The sequence below is a fragment of the Coloeus monedula genome (genome assembly GCF_965178545.1).
Source record: "Coloeus monedula genome assembly, chromosome: 3".
Classification (NCBI taxonomy): Eukaryota; Metazoa; Chordata; class Aves; order Passeriformes; family Corvidae; genus Coloeus; species Coloeus monedula.
Genome location: NC_138783.1, coordinates 115153 through 137906, shown reverse-complemented (window position 1 = coordinate 137906; position 22754 = coordinate 115153). Strand labels below are relative to the sequence as shown.

The 22754-nt window shown below is 51.7% G+C and overlaps 1 pseudogene across 1 annotated transcript in view; it reads left to right on the top strand.

Annotated features, from left to right (window-relative positions):
- LOC309571473 (epidermal growth factor receptor kinase substrate 8-like protein 2) overlaps positions 1-22754 on the top strand; it is a 66269-nt pseudogene that overhangs the window by 25271 nt on the left and 18244 nt on the right. Inside the window, exons 2-5 of the transcript in view lie at positions 16555-16629; positions 17291-17439; positions 17585-17711; positions 18066-18181. The product of the transcript in view is annotated as an epidermal growth factor receptor kinase substrate 8-like protein 2 (transcript). The remainder of the gene's footprint in view (positions 1-16554; positions 16630-17290; positions 17440-17584; positions 17712-18065; positions 18182-22754) is intronic.

Genomic DNA, 22754 nt, shown 5'->3' with positions numbered 1-22754 from the left:
GGTGTCATCCTATGGGGAACACCCCCTGTACCAGCCCCAGCCTGGGCCAAGCACGCTGCCTCACTCTCCCCATTCTGGATGCTGGCTCCAATCCAGTCTGAGTTTTCCCCTGTTTTCCATGTCTAAGGACAGGAACTTGTCCTGGTCAGGGTGTAAGGCCTTAAACTGCACCTTGATCTGGGGGGCTGGGACTGGGATTCCAGCAGGGAATTCATTGTTTTACAAATAAAAGTTATTCCAGGGAGCTGCTGCTTCACCACACAGTGTCAGCAAAAGAGAGAGAACACCAAAGGTGTATCCAAAAACAAGGATGGAATGATTCCTCCTGCTTTGAGTGGGATCAGGGCTTATGCTGCCCTGGAATGACAAAGAACTTCTCCCTCAGCCCCCTAGAGAGCCCTCAAAAAGCCAAAGTGCAGCAGGGAAGGAAGGAAAGGCACCTGCTGGGGACAGCACAGCTCCAGCTGCTCATGGGGACTGGGAATGAGTCTGGAGCCAAAAGCCCCTTCCCAGGCTGGAGGGGCTTGCCTAAAGCACCACCTCTGGGAAGCAAAGGGCTATGGAAGAAATGGAGTGGGAATTTACAATAATAATCATAATGGATCGGGAAAGAGCAACAACAGAAGCAACAATCATTCCAAGGGAGCAGGAGGGATGCTGAGCTTTAAACAAGGTTTGAGTGAGGCAGCAGCTCCTGGCAGTTCTAACCCACAGCTCCAGCTCTGCGATTCCAGGAGCACTGCAAGCTCCTCCTGCCCAGTCCCTGGCTTTGCCTCCTGCCAGTACTCGGCCCCTCGGGCACGGGTGGCTGCGAGTGCTCCAGTGCTGCTGCCCCGAGGGAGCGGGAAAATGGCCACTAAACCCCTTCCCACTGGGCTGGCTCCGAGCTCTGCCTGGGGAAAACATTTGGCACCCCTGGCATTTCAATGCAATCAGTTTCCATCACTTTGAAGATGCACTGAATAAACCCAGGGCACATAAGTAAACCTCTCCCCATAAGGAGAGCCCCAGGGAATACACAATTCTTCCTATGCCTGGCCAAAGAAACCAGGAGCCAGGTTTTGGGGAAGAGACTTCAGACTCTTATCTCCTTCCCTGGCTGTAAACCACTTGCAGAGGCTTTGGAGTTCATACAAGCTTGTCAGGATTTGGCTACTTCATTTAAATTCTATTCAGATACTGGAATGGAAGTGTCCTAAAGGCACCTCACTCAGACTTTAAGCCCTCTACCACCAAAGAATTTAGATGCTCTTTTCTTAGGAACACCCCACCTCTGCTTCTTTAGGTGTCTCCATGTGGGACATCAATTAAATGCGGACAAATTTTAGAATGCAGCTTCCAAGTCAAGTTACCTGCTAGGAAATGACTCCAGCTCTCTGGCACCTTGGGCTGTTTTAAACACAGCCTGGCCCTTCATGGCTGAGGCTCTGAGCTACACAACTTGTGAGCTGGCAAGTAACAGCAGCTGAGGTCTCATCCCAGCTGTACACAAAAACAGGGAGTGGGGGCTGCACTTGGATACATGCAGGCAGGGTTGGGCCCCTTCTGAAAGCTTCAATCCCTGTTTTTCAGAGACTCAATCAGGGATAATGACATTTTCACAAAGCTCTCTTAAGGCACGTGAAAACCCGAGCAAGAAAATGGAATCAAAGCCTTTGTTCCGCTGGCCTCACGCCCCAAATTCCAACGGGACAGACAAGTCCCTCTCCTCGCAAGGCAACGTCTCCTACCTGGATCTGTGCCTTCCCCAGCCTTTGGTGGCCGTTGTCTCCATCCTCCCACACCTCCTCATCTTCCTCCTCAGCAGGCCTGGCTTCCTCATCCTGCAGAGCAAGCACAGGGACACTCACCAGCCTGCTCATCCCAAACCTGGGCAGCAGGGATGGACTGCTGGGACCCCCTGGACAGTCACCCCTCTGCTGGCCACCATCCCTGCTCTGCAGTCCATTCCCGTTCCTGGCCTGGCATCTCCTTTGAACGGGATGTTAAACCACAACCACTTGCTCTGCTGGGTTTTGGGACATCAGAGACTCCTCCAAGGCAGTGGACAAAGCTCCTGTTCCCACAGCCTCTGCCTCCCAAAGCCCTGCTAGGGCCAGGCAGAGCAAGGGAAACCCCTCAGTTCCTGCTGGAAATTTCCTCTTGTGCCCGTAAACCCAGGGAAATCGTGGCTGCCCCATCCCTGGAAGTGTTCAAGGCCAGGCTGGCCGCAGCTTGGAGCACCCTGGGGATGGAATGAGGTGATCCTTAAGGTCCCTTCCCACCCAAACTATTCTGCCATTCCAGGATGATTCTGTGATCTCTCCCTGCATTTATTTTGCATCGTTTCCTCTCTAATCTGAATTCCCAAATCGAAATGATTTTTTAAAGAAATCATTTAAAATTATCCCAGGAATAAAAAGGGGTGCATCAAACATACAAGAATCATTCCTACCTCCATCAAATCATTGTTAATTGGAAGCCTATTTCCTCATCTCTGTCCTTAGTTTTCCTTTCCTAGGAAACCTTATGATCCCACAGTTTCTCCAAGAGATTTACTGGGATTGCAGAAAGGTTTGCTTTGTCAGGGAGGCTGGGGGGTTTACAACACTTGTTCCTCTGCATCTTTATCCTTTCACCAGCTTTCCCCTGGAACGGTGCTGCAAGAGAAGTTCAGAATTACTAGAAATGGATCAGGTTCACCTTTTTTCCTCATTCTTTTCCAACGACTTCCAAATTCTTGGAATTATCCTCAAATGAGGCCTAGCAAGCTACTGTGAAAACATCAATCAGAGGAACATCTTGACAAGAGAAAACCACATCCAGCAGCAGCCAAAACAATGCCACTGCTATTCTTACCTGGTCTCCAGGTGCTCCAGCCAGAGCTCCCAACACCCACTGCCATTCCATGGGGGTGAGGAGGCAGTTTTGGACGTGTTCTTTGCCACGGGATGGGATAACAGAGCCCAGAGGGTCTTTGTGTCCCTTCCAAGCCACCCCATGATTCCATGATACCATCAGCACCTATACCAATTCCATTCTGGAAAGCCCAATTCCATTCCTCCCATCAACTCAGAATTTCTCCCTTCCTCTCTCTGCTCCACATCAGGCATGTGTTGCCACAGGCATGGGATGCCTCAGCATTGCCTGGGAATGCCACTCAAGGCTGCCCTGGTGGCCTCAGTGCTCCAAAATGCCCAGCTGGCTCCCGTTCCAGTCAGGAATGTCCCAAACAGCAGCGTGGGGTGTGCCCTCTGCATCCCACCATTGGGGCAGCTCCCATAGAATGTGACTGACTTACTGGGTTTGGAATTCCTGGCTTAAAAGTCAGGTGGTGGAATATCCTCTCCTGGGAATATCCAGAAGACCAGAAGGCTCCCTGGAAGCCACAGGTCAAGGACAGAGTCAGATGAACGATCCTGAACTGGTTTTCAGGGGATGCATCCCCAGCCTGTGGCTGCAAAAACTCCAGAGCTGTTCCTTCCCCTTGGGACAGCCAGGGAAAACATCCCCAGCATGGATTTCTGACAGGAAAAACCTCACTGCTCCAGGCTACTTGGCTCCTCCCAAATCCAGGCCAGCACTCCAACAGGCTCTAAGGACAAAACAACAGCAAAGACCATCTCAGGGCACACGCCACGAGCTGGGCGTCACATTCCTCACTGGAACTGGGCTGTTCCCACATCCCTGGGACAGTCGGGAGCATCCCCCGTTCCTCACTCTTCCATTCAGGACAAAGAGACAACAGAGCTGTCAAACAGCCAGTGTGTAACCCCAACAATCCAGGGAAAACCACCTTGCTCTGGGGAGAAACATCATGCCCAGTTATGGAAAAAGCCAAAGAGCAGTACTGGAAACACTCCCGGGCATGGAGGCTCCCAGCTCCGGAAATGCAGCTCACAGGCTTCTTCCCATGGGAACCCCAATCTTGCCCGGGACTGGGCTCAGGGAGAAAGTCCTGCCCATTCCACCACTCTGGCACAGACACCCCAGGAAGGTGTCCCTGACCATGGCAAGGGGCTGAACAGGATGGTCTGTAAGGTTCTTGCCAGCACAGACCATTCCAGGAGTTTAAGGTGGATTTGAGCAGCTCCTGGGGACATGAACACCACCCACACCTCCCACCTGGCTCAGCCCAGAGTCCATCCAGCACTCACAGAGAGCTGCTGGGAGCTGAAATTCTCCCTGCTCCCCCTGCCTGGGAAACCCTGCCTCCAGCTCCTGGGAAAGGGGAGCTGCATCCTGCTGGGTGCCCCTGGCTCTGGGCAGCTGCCGCCTTCAGGCGGGGGGATGGCTCGGGCAGCTCTGGTGACTGTTCCACCTCAATGATTTTGTGTTTTCCTGCATTTCCCTGGGCTGGAGGGGAGCAGGGGGTGCGGTGGGAGTGCGGGAAGGCAGCGGCGGGGAGGGCAAGGAGTGGGGCCGGGCACCGCACAGCGCAGGGGGGCTTCTGCTGGCACTGGAGGGGCGCGACCGTACGGAGGCGTCCCCGCCGCTGCCGGCCACTGCCCACGGGGCTCCTGCCCGCCCCCGGCGCCACTGACCCCACACCCCGTGTCCCCACACTGGGAACCACCATGGAAAATCATGCTGGAACCTCTAATCCTGAGCCCGAGCCTTGACCTTTTATCCCCTGACCTTTGACCCCTTGACCCATTCCTTGACAACCCGACCTTTGATCCCTTACCTTTGACCATCCAGCAAGTGGCCAAGATGCCCGCGGGCGGCTACGCCAGCGAGTAGGTGAAATGGAGACCGTGGCGATCGTGCCAGACCCGAAGGCGAGCTCCTCAGGCAAAAAGATCCACGATGACGGCGAGACTCAAAGGCCGATGACAGAGATGGGTGGGAACTGCCCTGCCCAGCAAAGGCTCGGGTGATGCTGAGGAGAAACCCTCTCCCTTTACTTCCAAGGGGCCCTCCCACAACAGCCCTCTCCTCTAAGCTAACTTCCAATTGCCTCCTGGAACTCCAAAGGCCTTTCCCTTCTCCCAACCACCGCTCCCAACACTTAGCTTTCTGAAGACAAACGGACAAAATCCATCCTTGGCAGAAAAAATGCATCAGCACCTCAGATGTCAACACGTTCCCCACGGTCCGCTTTGGCAGCTGCGAAAGATGGAGAACAAGGAGAAAATTCAGCCTCTGACAACACACGCCAAAAGAGACCCCTTCCGCAAGGCCCCCTCCCTCGAAACTGCCGAGGCTCAGCGCTTACCTGCTCTCTCCAAACTTCAGCTCCACACCTGCTCACGGGACCTAAGACAACAAAACAGAAAACGTCACTGTTGCCCTCCAGAAGAGCATCCCCGGGCTACTCCACACCACTGCCCCGGCTCACCTCAAATCCTGATCTGACTCTGGAGGTGGCCAGGACAAACCTGCACAATGAAAAGGGACACGCTCAGCACGCTGCCATAGACCGCTGGCCTATCAGCCACCCCACCTAAATGCCAACTCACCTGCTCGCCTCTGGCCCTTGGCACGCCCAGGGCAGCAGCAACACCTGCAGAGAAGCAAAGCAAAAACACACAAAACATGCTGAGAGACTGTGAAACCACAGCCTCCCTGCTCCGACTGAAGTACACCACACCTATACCTTAGGCTTGCACGCTCCAGCATCCAGGGCCAGGACATCCTGCAAGTGGACCACCTAAAACACACAAACAACAACGGATGCTTAGAGCTGCACCAAAAATTGAGACCGAGGCCGTAACAACTCATTCTGTCCACCGGTCACTGCTCACCTCGCTCCATCGCCCCTGACTGCCAATATCCGGCACTACTTCCAAAAAAAAAAAAAGACATGGAACAATGCTGTAACATAGTAGCATGACATAGCCCAGCAGGACTGCAGAGAGGGGCAGAGAGGGAAAGCCGGCCAGGATCTCGTTCCCAGCCCTGAGCAGGAGCTTTACTGGCCTGACTGTCCTGTACTACCCGAGCTCTGGGGACAATGAACCAGGCTCAGTCCCTGCCTCACCACTGGCACCCTGAAATTCTGGCACTGCAAGAGTCAGGGGAGGTTTCAGCAGTGATTTCAGCAAGGTCAGAGCCACTCCCAGCAAAAGCTGTTCTTAGACTACTCCTGGCAGAAGAACCCAGAGTACCTGCCACTGCAGGATGCTTGTGACTTCCAGGTGGAGGAGAAGGGTGGAAACAATCCAAGATGAAGACAGAATGATGAACACAGCAAAGAGGATTTCTGTATGCTCTGCACTGTTTTGTCACGTTCAGCCCTTCCTGGGCTGTTCTCTGCTTGTTGTTCTCAAGATCAACATCTCCGACTAAGGGCGGGTGATGTGAATTCCAAGGAAGTACAATTCAATTCTCCCCTAGATCTTTCCCTAAAGTACAAGATACTGATTCACCTCCCTTCCCACCAGAGTCAATCAAAGACTATCCAAAAACGTAAATGATGATAATGCGGAATCTGGTCTCCATTAGAAAAATTAATGTAGTATTTTTTATCAGAGCTTTGGTTAAATGTAACAACGCAGGAAGTGCCTGTGCTCAGGTTATTGGAGAGTGCGAGGTTTTCTCATCGCATCAGCCCTGTCAGCTGACAAATGTGGCTGTGCACTAAGGCACAAAGCACCGACGTTTGCACACTACAGCTGGAATCTGCTATCTCTGTGTGCAGACACAACCACTGCTCATCACAGATAAACCCACAAGGGCTGCTCCAGCACTGACTTACCTGGGGAAAAACCAGCACTAAGAGGAGCAAAATAAAAAGCATGGGAGTAGTAGTTTCACCCTGAGCAGCTCCGTGAGATGGGCAGGAATCAGAGAATCCCCTGAGTAACTCTGAACTTGCTTTTCCTGATCACCTTTCACAGAATCCATAGCAGCAACCCATGGACATCCCGTGTGTAGGTTTATTCCAAAACCCACTCCCAGAAACATCAGGATATTGCACCTAAAGCTGCCTCTGCCAGAGGGAAGCAAGAGCTGGGGCTGGGAGAGGAAACAGGCAGGAACTTGCTCTCAGGAGAGGCAGCACGTGGGCTGCTGGCACTGCCAGCAGGAGGACGCAGGTGGGAGCAGGTAAAATTCCAATACAAAATGCAACTGGGGAATGTGACGGTGCAGAGGCTGTAGGTTGGCAGTCTAAGACTTTGGGGTTTATCACAGCTCTGCAAAAGCACCGAATTTCGCCAGCAGGTACCACTCATCCTCCTCAGGACAAGCTTCCAAGAGTTCATCTCTCAATTTGTGCCCCAGTGTGGGCCAAGTGCTGGTGGAGCCTGGGCTGGCACCCCGAGCTCTCACCCCAGCTGGCACCCCCAGGCCTTTCCAATGTGCCACTGCCACCCAAGCCACAATGGTGGGGCCTGAGGAAAGGAAGGAATGAGGAGGGACTTAGGACACAATCCTGCCCTTCAGACAGGCAGATTTACCTGTGCTCCAGTCTCAAGGGGGCTCTCAGTGGATAACTCAAGCATCCCGCGTGGGACACTGGGGCCAAGGAGCAGCTGGAGGCAGCTCTGTCACCTGGGCTACCTGTGTGTAGCCATATTTAGCAATAACTGAATTGATTGAAATAAAGGGTAAAAGCTTGACTCAGCCTGTAACTTTCACCTTTCTTTCAAGTGCAAAAAGAAGCAGAAAAATCCATTCATATTGATGCTTTCCAGCTATGTCTCTTTCAGATTCCCAGGTATTCATCCCCTCACAGAGTTTTAGCGGTGACACAGAAGAAAGTTCTTTGCGTGCTGCCAGAAAAACGAGATTTCTCCCATTTTTTATTTTCACACCTAAAGTATGAAAACATTATCATCACACAGAAGAGTTCTGCACACTCTCCTGTGGGCAAGGGGAAGATTCCCTGATAGGCAGATTCCAACCCCTCCTGTCCATATTTACATCCCTAAGGCCTCAGACCCTCTGGAGGTAACCACGGGGTTCCCAGGTGAGAGGAGTCACTGTGAGAACAGAATTAAACCCCAAAGCACCTCTGAGGAGACAGCGCCTGACTCTGGGAGTGCCTCCCTCTCGCGTGGAAGGTGTGGCTTACTCAGGAGTTACTCCAGGAGTTCCTACTCTGCCCAGGCCAGGCCTGCTCCGGACACTCCCCATGCCCTCAGAGCCACAAACCCAGCTCAGGGCTGGGCTCAGAGCTCCAACACCACCAGGAATGAGCACTCCCTGAGCCCCCTGTCCTCCCAGCCCTGCTCTAGGCTGGGCAGGCACTGAGGGGCTCACTGACACCTCCAGGGTGGCTCTTTAAAGGTGGTGGCACAGGTGCTCCACAGCAGACCTGTGCCAGACCCAACTTCTCCACGGGCAAGGAAGAACCTCCCAAAGCAGGTGACACAAAAAGCTCTGGTGTGGCCCAGGGACTGCTCAAGGTCACAACCAAAATTAGTTCTGAGCTCAGGGTGGTGTCACTTCAGTTCCCTGCCACTGCTGCCACTTCCTGCCACCTTCAGCTTTTGCTCCAGGCACCAAAATATGATTTTTTCAAGGCCAGCCCATCTAAACTATCTGAAATTGCAGCCTGGCCGATCTCGGGAGCTCCCAGACTCACTCATGAGGATGAAGTGACAGACCAGCAGTGAGCACTTCTCCCTCTTCCAGCCAAGCTGTGAATTGCTCCTCCCTCAGCTTCAGCAACCACTTTTCGTGCCAGTTCCTGAAGAGAATCTTGTGCTGAACATCCATCACTTTTTCAGTGCAGAGCATTTGGCTTCATCCTCAAGCCCTAGAAACACTCAGCTAAACCAGCACTAAAACCTGATTAAACTCGCATCCTGCACAGCACAATGAACTTGGACTTGGGCAGGAATCAGAATATCTGGGAATGAAGAGAACCCAAGAGCTCGGAGAGGTTTGCTTTGCCCTTGTCCTGCCTTGGGCTCCTGGCTCTGCCACAGCAGTTACAAGAAGCAGAGCAGCGACCTCCCCTCCCCTCCTCATCAACACAAACCCCCAAAAGCAGAGTTTGTCTCTCTCAGACCCACCTTGAGCTGTGTCCTCAGCAACAACGAGGCTGTTGAAAGCAGCAACCCCACAGCTCGGCGTCTGCAGGGCTGCACCCTCTCCATCCTACAGCCTCTCCACCTCCCCACAGCTTGGAGTGATCTGTTCTCCCAGTTTAGAGAAGGTGACACCAACCTCACTTTGGTTTTGGTACAAACTCTGAGGCAGACACTGAAGGCAAAGGAAGACGAGGCCTTGGTGGGAAGGGACCTTAAAACCCATCCAGTGCCACCCCTGCCAAGGGCAGGGACACCTTCCACTGCCCCAGGCTGCTCCAAGCCCCAGTGTCCAGCCTGGCCTTGGACACTGCCAGGGATCCAGGGGCAGCCACAGCTGCTCTGGGCACCCTGTGCCAGGGCCTGCCCACCCTCACACGGAAAGATTTCTTCTGCGTATCTACTCTGAACTGAAGTTTAAGTATCTAAGCTCAAGTTTAGTTATTGCTGAGCCTCTGCTGAAGATAACTGAGACACCATAGTAGGAGAGAAAGGAAACAGGCCTGTAGAACAAACCACAGGTGAGTAACAAACCAAAATGATGTGGCCAAGAACAATTATTGCCACAGAAAAGAAACCTCAGTCACCAAAAACTCCAGTCTATTCCTACATCCTCACCCAGGGGGACTCCAAACACGACACTGCAACTCATGCTCCTCCCAGCTCCACACACACATTGCTGGGACCTCTTGCAAGCTGCTCGAGCTCTCTCCACGTGCCAAATCTGCCCATGGCAGAGGTGCTGCTTTCCTGGCTCAGCTCCCAAGACTCAACTCTCAGTATTTCCGCCCTCAATACTGTAAATTTCTGGTGATCTGGAGCAAAGATTTCTGGCTTGCTGTGTGGCTTCTCACACAGAACCTGACCCCAGGGGCTCAGTCTCACTCTCTCCGTGTTTGACACAAGTCATAAAGCAAGAACTGCAAAGACATTTCGAGGCAGTATCAGGGGCCTGAGACAGCTTTTGAGATCAAAGTTGAAATTTACTGTTTTCTTTCATTGCTGTTAAACTGTACTGGAGTCCTGGGGGCACTTTTGGGTGCCACAGTATACAAAAGATACAAAGCTGACAGCATCCAAAGAAGGGACATGGGGATGGGGAAGGGTGTGGAAGGACCATGAAAGAGCTGCTGAGGGCACTGGGTTTGTTCTGGTAGAGAAGCGTGAGGTCAGAACACATCGGGGCCTACAGCTCTGATCTCCGCTCCCTGGGACACAGACAGGACCCAGGGAGCAGCTGGAGCTGGGCCAGGGCAGGCTCACGCTGAGATCAGGGAAAGGCTCTTTCCCCAGAGGCTGCTGGGCACTGCCCAGGCTCCCCAGGGAATGGGCACGGCCCCGAGGCTGCCAGAGCTCCAGGAGCGTTTGGACAGCGCTGCCAGGGATGCCCAGGCTGGGGCTGTTGGGGGGTCTGGGCAGGGACGGGGGTGGGACTGGGTGATCCCTGTGGGTCCCTTCCAGCTCAGGATATTCCAGGATTGTCTCACTCCCCAACAGGGGAGAGTCTGCTCTCACACAGAGCTGCACACACACTGTGCAGGAGGCAGCAAATGACAACAATTGACATTGATACATTAATAAAGCCAAGATATTAAGCAAGCCAAAAGATAAATTTTCCCTTTTGTTCCTGACCAACAAGACCTGTCCCAGTCCCAGTCCAGCCACTAAGCAACTCCAGTGTGACACAGGGACTGTCTCACACCTCGAGGCCGACACACAACAGCAGCACAGCACCGGGAGTTTAATCACGTTTCCCTCATTAGAGGAGACAATTAATGACCGCTCAGGTGCACAACCACTCCTGCAGAGCGCTTCACTAGACCCCGTTTTGCAAGAACTCCCCCAGGCTGCAAAGCCCCATTTGCCAGGGACCTGAGAGAAGAATTCGGTAGTTTTAAAGGAATGTCAGGAACTAGGAATACACCTGAGTGTAGGAACCGAGAGTGCCGAGAATATTTCTCGGTTTCCATCTCGCCCGATCCATGTGTTACGGCGCAAGGCAGAGGCAGGTCCCTACCTCCCGAGCCTGGGGTCCTCCCATCAGATGAGCCATGCGCGCGGCCAGGGGCGGTCCCGGAGCTTCCATCGGGCCCTCCCGCTATCCCCACGCGGCCCGGGTTCGCGGCCGCTTCCGCGTTTGAACGGCGGCGCCTGCTGCTGACGTCATCACTCCCGCCGCTTCCATCCCGGCCTTACTTCCGCCTTCGGGAGCCCTCGCTTCCACGCCTGCGCGGCGCGGCATCGGCCGCCCCTCCTCAGTGCCGGTTACCCCGGCAACGCCGCTCGCGGCTCGAGCCGCTCCTGGCCCGGCCCTGCCCGGGGCTGCCAGCCCAGCCCCGGCCCCGCTGCCAGCCCCGGCCCCGCTTCCAGCCCCGCCCCCGCTGCCAGCCCAGCCCCGGCCCCGCTGCCAGCCCAGCCCCGGCCCCGCTGCCAGCCCAGCCCCGCTCCCGCTTCCAGCCCAGCCCCGGCCCCGCTTCCAGCCCAGCCCCCGCTTCCAGCCCAGCCCCGGCCCCGCTTCCAGCCCCGCCCCGCTCCCGCTTCCAGCCCCGGCCCCGCTTCCAGCCCAGCCCCGCCCCCGCTTCCAGCCCAGCCACGGCCCCGCTTCCAGCCCAGCCCCGGCCCCGCTGCCCGGCACCAGCGCTTCCCAGGCCAGCCCGGTCCCGCCCACGGTCCCGGCCGCCCGCCCGGCACCTCCAGCCACACACGGACGCTTCAGCTGCCACGCCGATACGACCGATAAGCACAGCACCTCCAGCCAGCAGTGCAATTCGTTCGGCTACTGCAGTTCCATCCTAGGAGCTTTCGGCAGCTACACCTCCTACCAGCTCTGTGTCCACACAGCCCCCGTCTGCACCGCAGCCACAGCCGTGGACACACAGCAGAGACATTTCAACAGCTGCCGTGTCACCACGGCATGTACCCCCTATCATCACTCTGATAACACCACTCAGAGGATTATCACAACAATCACACGATGCTGAACCATGTTTCCCGTGCCATTTCAGCGAAACAAATACGATTTTATCTCCAGAACAGAAAGAGGACTTTCTCAACTATACGTGGACACCTCTTCCATCACAACAGGACCAAGCACGTGTTATTAATAGTGACGTCTCGCATCGAGACATTCCATTTCATGCACATTCTTCTCGAACTTCTCAGGGACATTCAGCTGATTTTATGGGACTTTTTCATCCTCAAATGCCTGCTCAACACTTCAGTGAGAAGGATATAGTGACCAGCACAGCTTCAGAAAGCATTCCTCTATCTTCCCAAGCTTCATCTCCTTTTTTTACAACAACCAATACAACTCCAACTTCTCATATGCCTTCTTCACAGCTTCGAAATCCACAACAGGCATCTGATCCCTCATTTTTCCACCGTCGCTTTCAGCTTTCGGATGACTTTGTTCGTCACCTTTATTTCCGACTCAGAGAACGTGCAGATTATCTGCCTCCAGAGGTTGCAGCACTGGGTCCCCACCCCTCACCCATCCCGCATGCTGGCAGTACCCTACCCAGATCCACTGCACCCTCTCCTCCAGTGGCCAGATCACAGCCACCTGCGATGGCAGGTTCAGCCACTCCTCGTTTATTTCCTTACAGTGCACAGCCGCAAATACCGACCCCTATTCCTCATCCAGGAGGGGGAGAAGAACATGGAATAATAATAAAATAAAAATTTAAAGTTGTTTATTTTATATTAATTTTTTTTTAATTTCATAAGAGAACTACATACCCCATGACATTTGAGTTTCAATTATTAATTCAGTTAAGGTTCTCTTTAAAGTTTGTTTCATCCTCTCTACCCGTCCTGAACTCTGTGGGTGCCATGGGGTATGTAGTTCTCTCATAAAATAATAATAAAAAAAAAAACAAACAAACAAACAAACAAAAAAACCTTTAAAATTCTTATCCCTTAGACCCTGTGTTTCCCACCCAGCATGAAGCATACTTGCTTTCTTCTGTGTTAATGAGTTCTTTTGAATTTATAAATACTTGTATTAGCGGTGATGGCGCCCGCCCGCGGAGTGATCCGCCGGAGGGACTATTTGTGATGCGCTCCTGCCCGCGGAGGGATCAGCGCTGATGCCGCCCCGCCCGCCCAGCTGCTCTCGCTGCCTTTTCCCGCTCTCCCCTCTGCTCCCAGCGCTTCTCCTGCAAAGGGCGCGGCTTTTCCTGGGCTCTTTTCCTGCCGGGCTGCAGCGAGCGCTCCCCTCAAGGAGCAGGGGCAGCTTTGCTCGCGGCGGCAGCGATTAACAGAGCAGGCCCGGAACAATTCCTGCTTAGCCGGGCTTTGAGCACATTCCTGAGCCAGCACCAGCAGCAGCGAGTGAGGCAGCGGCACATGAAGGAGGCTGCGGCTCTGGCCAGGCTGGGGAGGGGTTCCTCTGTAATAGAAGAACAGGGAGAGACAAACCAGAAAGGGCAGGAAAAAAAGAAAAAGCCAAGACAAACTAAACTTTTTTTAAAAAATAATCTGGATCCAGAGGGACTTCTGGCTGGAGAACTTCCTGGGGAGCAATCCTGCCCCTCTGGGAGGCAATGCCAGGGCAACTCCAGCTGAAACCTGCACACAAACACCACAAAGATTTCAGATATTTGCAGGAAGCATCCACTTAGCAACTGCTGCTTAATAATTTATTCCCTTTCCCATTAAATGGTACATTCAGTCCACAAGACTTCAACACCTTTCTGGTAGTTTTATTTACAGTCTGCAACGTGTTCTGTAAAACACAGGAGTGCTCACAGACACACACGCACAAACATTTAAAGAAGTACAGTTTATTCCAAAGGAAGTCTACGCACTACTTTTTCCATAAAAATTATTAAAAATACTTTAGTTACTGTATTCTACCTAAACCAAGATACTTGAGAATTCTTCCACAAGTGATGCCCCCTCCCCACAAAGGGCACTCCGACAAGAAGAAATTCAGGAGACTGCATCACCAAATAAAATCCTAATGGCAACTGCTTCAATCCCCCAGAAGAACAACGAATTCCCACTCTGCATCCAGCAATCCCTGCTCTGCAGCCTGTCTGCATCTGCTTTTGTAGGGCTTGTGGGGCTTTTGCATTCACTTCCTTCTCCAGGGCAGTTCCCACAAACAAAGAATGACTGAATTTCTGCAGACTGTCACTCGGCAATCCTGCATTTCACACATGCAAAGGGAAACACTTTCCTTTGAGCCCTTTATTTCAAGGAGTCTCTTTTTTACTGAGCATCCAGTGAGAACAGTGCCCAGTTGTGGCTGTTATTATTTCTCTGCTTTTGCTGCGTGGCAATATTGAGCTGGAGCTCTGCAGAACACCCACTGCAGCCCTTGTCTCACTGGGGCACACCGAATTGACAAAAAAAAGGCACAAAGATGAAACTCCTAAAGCAGCAGCAGCCCCAAGTCACTGAGCTGCTGCTTCCCACCACCAACACTCTGTGTCTCAGCAAACACTTCCAACGCACGAGCCAAGGCCACAGGGGAGTGAAAAGCCCAGAGCCTGCGGGCAGGACAAGCACTCCATTGATCAGTAACAAACCAACACAGCTCAGCTGGATGGTGCACTTAAGACTGGACCTGGAAGCATCAGGAAAAGCCATTGGAACACAAGCTCAGCAGCACAGAATCCATTTGGCACCAGCTGATGAGATGGGAGGCTCTGTGTGGGACACGTTGTGCATTCAGCTTCAACAATGCCACAGCTCCACAGCAGCGCTGAAAAACTTCTGCTTTTAACAGTTGGAGAGGATTTTCTCAATGGAAGTGAAGCTGTCATTAACAGAGGAACAGCACACGATGCACAACATAACCTGCAATAAAAAGCTTTTGCTTTCCAGCATGTAAGCATCCAGGTTACTGGACTTCAGCTCATGGAAACGAATCTGATGATAGATTTTTTTTTAAATTTTTCTTGGAACTAAAAAAGTAAAATCTTCCATAAAAGGATAAAGTACAAAAATACTCTCTCAGTACATCTCAGGAAGCCATTTAATACCTTCCATGTCCTAGGAACAACTAGGCAAAACACTTGGAAAGTGTGAGCAGTAGAAATGTTGACCATTGAATGTTTGGCAGCCGTGTGCTCCAGCCCCTGGGAGGGGCTTGTCCCCCACTCCACACCAGTCCTGCAGCTCCCCAGCTATTTCTTCTTCTTCTTCTTCGGGGGCTCATCCTCAGAGCTGCTGCTGCTGCTGCTGCTGCTGCTGCTGCTGTTGGAGGAGCTCGGATCCGAGTCGAAGTCGGAGGAGGAGGAAGAGCTGCTGGAGGAGGGGGAGGAGGAGGAGGAGGAGGATCAATTTGTTGCCTTGAAAATTTCCAGGCCTCACCACCTAAGATGAATTCCTGTGCCCTCCCTCCCTTTCCCACTCCTGGATGAGTGGATTTTGGCCATTTGAGCAACGGCAGAGTGGCCCCAGGGCATGACATAGGCCAGCAGGACTGCAGAGAGGGGCAGAGAGGGAAAGCTGGCCAGGATCTCGTTCCCAGCCCTGAGCAGGGGCTTTACTGGCCTGACTGTCCTGTACTACCCGAGCTCTGGGGACAGTGAACCAGGCTCAGTCCCTGCCTCACCACTGCAGCAGGAATTCTGTCAGTTGTGACCAAACTTGTCCAGCGAACACATCCTACAAGCTCCTTCCTGGGCAGTTATTAATAAGGAAAACCAAGAGACTGTAAACAACCTTAAAGCAGGATACCAAGCTCCAGCCTTTTCTTTGAGAAGCAAATATGGCTAATTTGTGCCTGCTCAGAATCAGAAGGAGCAGCTGATCTCCTGGCAAGAGCCCAGGGTGGAGCACGCAGCAGAGCTGGGACACTGTGGTGGGGTCCTGCCACGTTCCTCACCATGGGGCTGCCGAGTCCCTGGGAAGTGCCCGTTCATTGGGTCACCCTGCTGCCAGCAGTTGTTTCCCACTCCACATTAATGTTTCATCTCCGGCATTTCAAATGCTTTGCATTTCGGTAGGAGCGGGGAGCCTGTCTCCCATGGCAACAGCACCAGGAGTCCAGGACAGGAGAAGGAGCTGAATGGGAGCACAAACTGGAGAGGTTTCTCACCACAGCTCAGCTGATTGCTGTTACTGAAACCCAGTTCTTGCAGTAAATCAATCCCAAGTGTTTGCTCCTCCATTCTGCCACAGCTCACCTCAAATACCACTGGATTTGGAGCCTTTCAGTGGCCAGGGCAGCTCCAGGTGCCCCAGGCAAGACCTTGGTGGAGACTTTCCCTTGTCAGCAGTTTGCCAGGGGACCCTCAGAACACCTATCCTGTTGTTTTCATCCATGGAACTAGTGGGATTCTCAACCCTGCAAGAGGCAGAAGCACCAACAATCCTGGCCCTTCCTCACTAGGACTTTCAAAATAAGCCAAGGTCTTCTGTGTCTGTTCAAATTAGCTTTAAAGGCACTGATTTAACAGAGAGGGTATTCCCCCCCTCCTGAAATTCATTGGGAATTAGAAATGGACACAAAATAAAAATGAATGATTCCTACTCCTCCATCCCTTACTCTTCTCATCAGTCCACAACACTCGCCCCATGTGACAGAAAAGAGAAGGCACACTCAGGTTAGGGTTAAACTGTGTTTACGTTCTCTTTTCAGGCCAAACTAAGGAAGCACATCCAAAACCCCCGTGCTTCGGAGTTGGTGCATTTCCTCTTCGGGCCGCTGGAACTGGTAAATCTTATTCCCAGGTCTCACTGGGAACTCCTTTTATTTCTAGTTCACACTTACAAGTAGATAGATTGTGCAACAGGGTTGGAAAACTGCTCACACCTGGCCACAGCTTTCTCAGGAACTTCCAGAAGCGATGCCGGTTGTTCCTGGCCTCTGATCCGGTTTGAAGCTTGAAGTAAATACAGGAATCCCAGCAAATATGAATCCTTCCACCGGGTCAATAAGGCATTACTGTGAACAAAAGGGGCAGCCAGCTGGAGTCCCCACTGGGAATCTGTCTGGTCTCACCTTCAGGCAAATACGGCTCAGTATTTGCACTGAAAATGCTTGGAAGCAGAAATCCCAACTTGGAAAAGGAGCCACAAAGGAATAGCAAGATACTTTCCATTTTTTGAAGTGTCAGCTTCTGACACTTCACTCGTCTGTAACAACAGCTCATTTGTAGATCAGCTCTTCCTTTGACTCCAATCCAAAAAAATCTCATGTTCCCTTGAACTGTCCAGTCTCCTTCAAAGACTTAGGTTGATGTTTCTTGCAGTGACTGTGCTGATCCAAGGATCAGCTTTGTCTTCGATTCCTGCTCATCTGTGTGTCCCTGGTTTGACATTTTGACCGTTTCCTGCAAGTTCTCTCCTCTTTGTGTGGTTTGTGTGTGACTCAGATCATCAACAGCTGCGGTGGCCCCGAGCTGGCCCCGTCTGTCCTCAGCCCACTGCTTTCTAAAGACACCACCCATTTCCTGAGAGGACACCTGACACCCAAAGAGATAAACCTCTGGGATTCCCTGGGGGAGACATGGACCAGATCCAGGTAAGGACAGAGCTGCCATCTCCCCAGGCTCCCCACGCAGACGGGATGCTTGGATTCCCTGATGCTCCTGCTTCTTCTTTCAGGGGATGCCCTGAAAGACACATTCTTCGTGAATGTCACCTCATATTCCCACTTTCTGTCCTAGAGCCGAGTGGCCCCGAGACACGAATGTCCCCACCTACATCCCCAAATTCCGCAACGGCTGGGAACCGCCCACAGAAATCTTCCGTGGAGCTCCCTGGGAAACAGACATTGGACACTTGCAAGAGGAAGGTTAGTCCTGTGTCCCTGTCTCTTCACTCTCCCTCCCCCTTTTCCGGAGAAATGGAGCTGCAGGGGTAGTGGTGGCATGCAACAAGTAGTTGGCTCAAAACTCAGTTGGATCTGGTTGCCCCAGTTAAATACAGAAAGCAAATGAGGCTGGAAAAGGGCAGCAATAATGAGCCTCTCCCAATCCAAGGCAACAGCACCCTACAGCGTAACTGAGCTCCAGGGACACAGGCTTCCCTGGAGAACACCTTGACCAAAATCTGCCAGACCATGACTCATCTACCACTATCCCTCTCCTTTTCTCCGATCAGCTTTCCCCTTTCCTGGTAACACTGACTCCATGTCTGCCTTTCCAGCTCTCCTCAGCCAATGGATATCCTTACTGGAACTCCTCACTCAAGCGTGGCCAGACGGCTGAGCAGACACAGGTCGGGGATGCCTTCAAACAGAACATCACTCCACATGGAAATAGGTGATGGATCCGCACGCCCGGAGCTTTGGCTCCCGCCTCGGAACCTCATGAACGCACACGGACACGTACAGTGACACTGGGACGTTTGGGCATCCTGGAGACAACTCCCTGCCACTGTTAATAACCACCAAGGGAAGACAAAGATCAGCTGAGGGGTTATTCCCATAAGCACTGTCTGCTGTTTAACCCCCAGCAGCTCTGCAAGGAAAGGAATCGCAGGTGTTTTCCACCGCAGGAGGCAAAAATATTGACTGACTTCATCAGTCCATCCATAGGTCTTGTTTCCCAACATCAGCCCAGCAAAGTGACCTTAAGGATCAGGTGCCAAAGATGCTGCACTGCGCTTTGGCTCTCCATGTGTGTAGAGACGCTGGAATCATGGAATCACAGAAGGGATTGGGTGGGAAGGGACCTTAAAGATTATCCCGTTCCAACCCCCTGCCATGGCCAGAGACACCTTTCACTATCCCAGGTTGCTTCAAGCTCTGTCCAGCCTGGCCTTGGACACTGCCAGGGATCCAGGGGCAGCCACAGCTTCTCTGGGCAACCTGTGCCAGGGCCTCAGCACCTTCACAGGGAAGGATTTCTTCCCAATATCCCATCTAAACCCACCCTCTGGCAGCGGGAAGCCATTCCTCCTTGTCCTTTCACGCCAGGCTCTTCAAGTCCCTCTCCAGCTCTCTTGGGGCACCTTTAGGCACTGGAAAGGGCTCTAAGGGCTCTCCAGAGCCTTCTCTTCTCCAGGCTGAACATTCCCAGCCCTCCCAGCCCGTCTGTGTAATGCTCTAGCTCTTGGAGCACTTCCTGGCCCTTCCTGGCCTCCTCTGGACTCCCTTGAGGATCTCTCCATCCATCCCAAAGTCACCCCAGCTTGCACAGACAGAAGCTGCCTACAGGAGGAATCTGCCTACAGGAGGAATCTGCCCTAAGGGAAGGGCACACACAAACCTCACCCCGTTGGAAACACAGGGCCGGGGAAGAGCAGCCCGACCTCCCAGCGCTGCTGGAAAACATTTTAGCTGAGGAAGGAGCTTTGTTTCACTGGAGACAGCAGCTCCCCCTTGGCTTTAGACAAAACCAAAGGCAAACCCACTGTTTAGGGGCTGAATAGAACAGTGTATTTCAGTCCTGCCCACCTCTCCCCCAGGGAACCGACAGGGCGCTGGGTTCAGACAACTCTTCTTAATGAGACAGAATTCTAGAAAATGGGGGAAAACCCGTCCCCTTTCTTCAGAAGTCTTGGGAAGGTCACTTCCAAAGCCAGAACAAACAAGGCCACCCCTTTGCCTTTGGTTTTTCCCCAAGGGAAAGATGGCTCTTCCACCTTCTAACAGCCCTGACACTCATTTCCCATCACCGGTTACTCCGTGGTACAAAACCTTCATCAAAGTACTTTTAGTTCAGAGTTTAGAAGCCCCATCTGCTTCCTTGTTTACATGAGCTCACACCTTGGAAACTGTCACATCTCGGAGCGCAACCAAACTCTTCTCAAACTCCACACGAATCCTCTGCCGTGATTTGACACATCACTTTACAGGGATTTGACTCAAAGTTTTCAGCTGACCATCCACTTTGCTGATGCCAGTTCGAGTCTGGGAAAAAAACCCTCAAGCCAGACTGTTTTTCCATGCTTTTCTGTTCTAATCTAAAGGATTTATAAGCTTTACTACAAGAGTTCAAATCCACAGGCAAGTACCTTAAATCAAATTATATCAGCAAAATAACTCTTCTTCTCATTCACCCCATCACTGATTCTGGTAGGAACATCAGGTGGTAGAGATGCAGTGTGGAGCAGGGAAAGAATTAGGAGCACTTTCAAAGATCTGTCTATTGACTGACAAAAGATCACACATAACCAACTTATGCTTTGCAAAGCAGGATAAAAATACTCAGGCCCATCCAAACTACTTCTTACGCTAGATGTGGCTGATCAATAGCCCGGCTGAAAAATGGACAAGCCACTGTAACAAGAAATACAAGTTTGGAAAAGGAAAAAGAAAAGTCCTGAAACCACAGAACTCCTGAAGCTTGGCTCGCTCCACTCTAATGTGCTCCTCCTGACACTTGCAGCAACTGGCTTCTCTCTTGCCGTTCCGAGAGGAACTCTATTTTGTATAGGGATGTAGACGTGTCTGCATTTAGACACCATCCTCAATACAAACCTCCTCCATTGCTTTTTTCTGACTGGAGATCCTTGCTACTGGATACGATGGTGCTGTTTATTGGGAAGGGTTGCTCTGATGCCGATCACAGCACAGCACAGCAGGAGCTCCCTTTTTGCTCCCTTGGGCTACTCCAATTCCTCTTGGGTGATCTCTGAAATACTCTTTATCAGCTGAGGGCTGACAAAACACACAATGTCTGATTAATCACCCTTCTCTTCTCCAGCCATGACACAAGAGCTGGGTGCACTCAGAAAACAGTTTTCTGAACCATCCTATATAATAACAATCAATGCCTTGTAATTTCTGCCATCTAGATGAGGTCGCCATTGAACAGCTCCGTGTCCCAAGTGCTACCCAGCAGGGAGGGAAGAAGAGGAAGACAGGATCACAGCAGCCACTGATCAGTCATTCACAGGCATCATCACAAAGAAAGAGGAGAGAGTCAGGAATTTCACAGGCTACTCTGTTTCAGCAGCGCATCTCATCCTCCTCTTTTTAGATCTCTACTGATCACTACCTTCCAGTCCCTTCACAGTGCTCTCCTAATCCACATGAGTAACTAAGATGCAGAATAAGAGGGAAAATTTCTTCTGACCTCCAGTCACCTGAGAATCAAGCAGATAAGAGAAAACCTCCGCCCTACTCTAAGGAAGGTGTTTCATAAACTCACCTGTAGCTAAAGCTATTCAGAAAGCTCACACTACCAGACGCAGAGTAGTAAAGAGCCTCTTAATTTGCTGACCCTGGAGAAAAGGCAGCTTTAAACAAACTCTGCTACTCCCACTCTCTCTCCTTAGAACTTCAGGTTGAGATGCCTAGGACCAACTAAAGAAAAAAGTCATTTCATTCATGCCCTGGTCAAGCATTTCACACCCCCTTGTCCCTCCCAATCTACCAGCCAGTCAAACACAGAAAAAGCAAGAGACCCGTGGTAGGCTTCCAGTGGAAATACTGGCAAAATCTTCTTGGACTGCATTATTTGAAGGACCTGAGGTCAACTCACTGACTGGGAAAGACTTTTACTGCTCCACTTAGCCTACCAGCTCAGCTCAGCTCAGCAGCCTCCCAGCTACCTTTAGCTGCATAAGCACATGACCTGCAACCAGAAAGGCGTGAATCTTCCTTAGGAAGGAAACAGACACGGGGAATGAAGAGTGGAGATTAGTCCACACTCTTAGGAACAGGCAACACCAACCAAACACTCTGTGGCAATAGCTTGTGTCTAGAAGCTCTCTACCTTCCAGTCCACCTCAAGGCTTTGGGACTTGTGCTGACTTGCACAAAGGAACCCACTCCACCCTGCAGCAGTGGGCTCCTTCTTTCCAGCCTGGATGGAGACATGTCCTGTATTTTGCAAGCATGTCCAGGTGTTCAGAATGGAACATGCTGATCATGATTAGCACCTTAAGGCACACAGCTCTTCCTTTCTCAAAGTATGCTTTGTGAAATTATAGGCAGTGCTATCCCCACCTTTCCAAACAAATTACCCTCCTTCTAATTGCACTTGCCTTCAAAATACTGCCACTTCTTCATTTCAGACTATGCTTCCCTCAGAAGGATGCACAAAAGGTTAGAGTAGCTGCAAGCACCTGCACCTGCAATTTTCAAGTAACTGCGTCTTCAGAAAGGCTTCTGACAACAGGCCATTCTCTGGACATGAACACGGCAACGCTGAGGCAAGATAAATGACTTCGCTACATCTTACAGCCCAGATGTTTAAGGCCAGAGAAGACACCACCAGGTTGTCCTGATACTTCTGCTCATCCTCTCTGGTAGGGGCTGTACAGAGAACAACACAGTTTTAAATTCTAACTCAGTTTGTGCTTCACTGATGAAGGAAGCAGGAAGAAAGGGAAAGGGACTTCGCTTTGGAGCAAATGGGAATTTTCTTGTGGATTTCAGTGTCCAGGATTTAAACCAGTAAGGGATTTTCTTCAGTAAATCCAAAGGACAATTGGCTACAGAAACTCGTATCTTGACACTATTGATAAGCGCTGACAGTTCTCTGGCTGTGACTTATTTTATTCAAACCTGCTTTCTCCAAATGCACATCTGACAGCAGGACTTGCTCCGTTCAGCCTGCAGCAGTTCCACAGGAAAGATGTTGTGAAATTGGCCACACATCTTCGCAACGCTTCCACTTCAACATTTTTCCCACTATGTTCAAATGTATTTGTCAGCTTCCTAAGGAGTGCAGTGTCCATAACATAGGAGACAAGACTTTCATGCAAAAATTGAAAGACCTTGAACTGCAGTGGCAGAAGAACTCTGGTGTAATACCAGTGCCAGATGGCATGGGTGTGAAAAGCACATTCACATCGATACTGACAGGCTTAGGAGAGACACAGAGCAGGGTGAGCTATTCCCAAAGAAGGTGAATTGACAGTGCAAAGGAGAGTTAATACCAA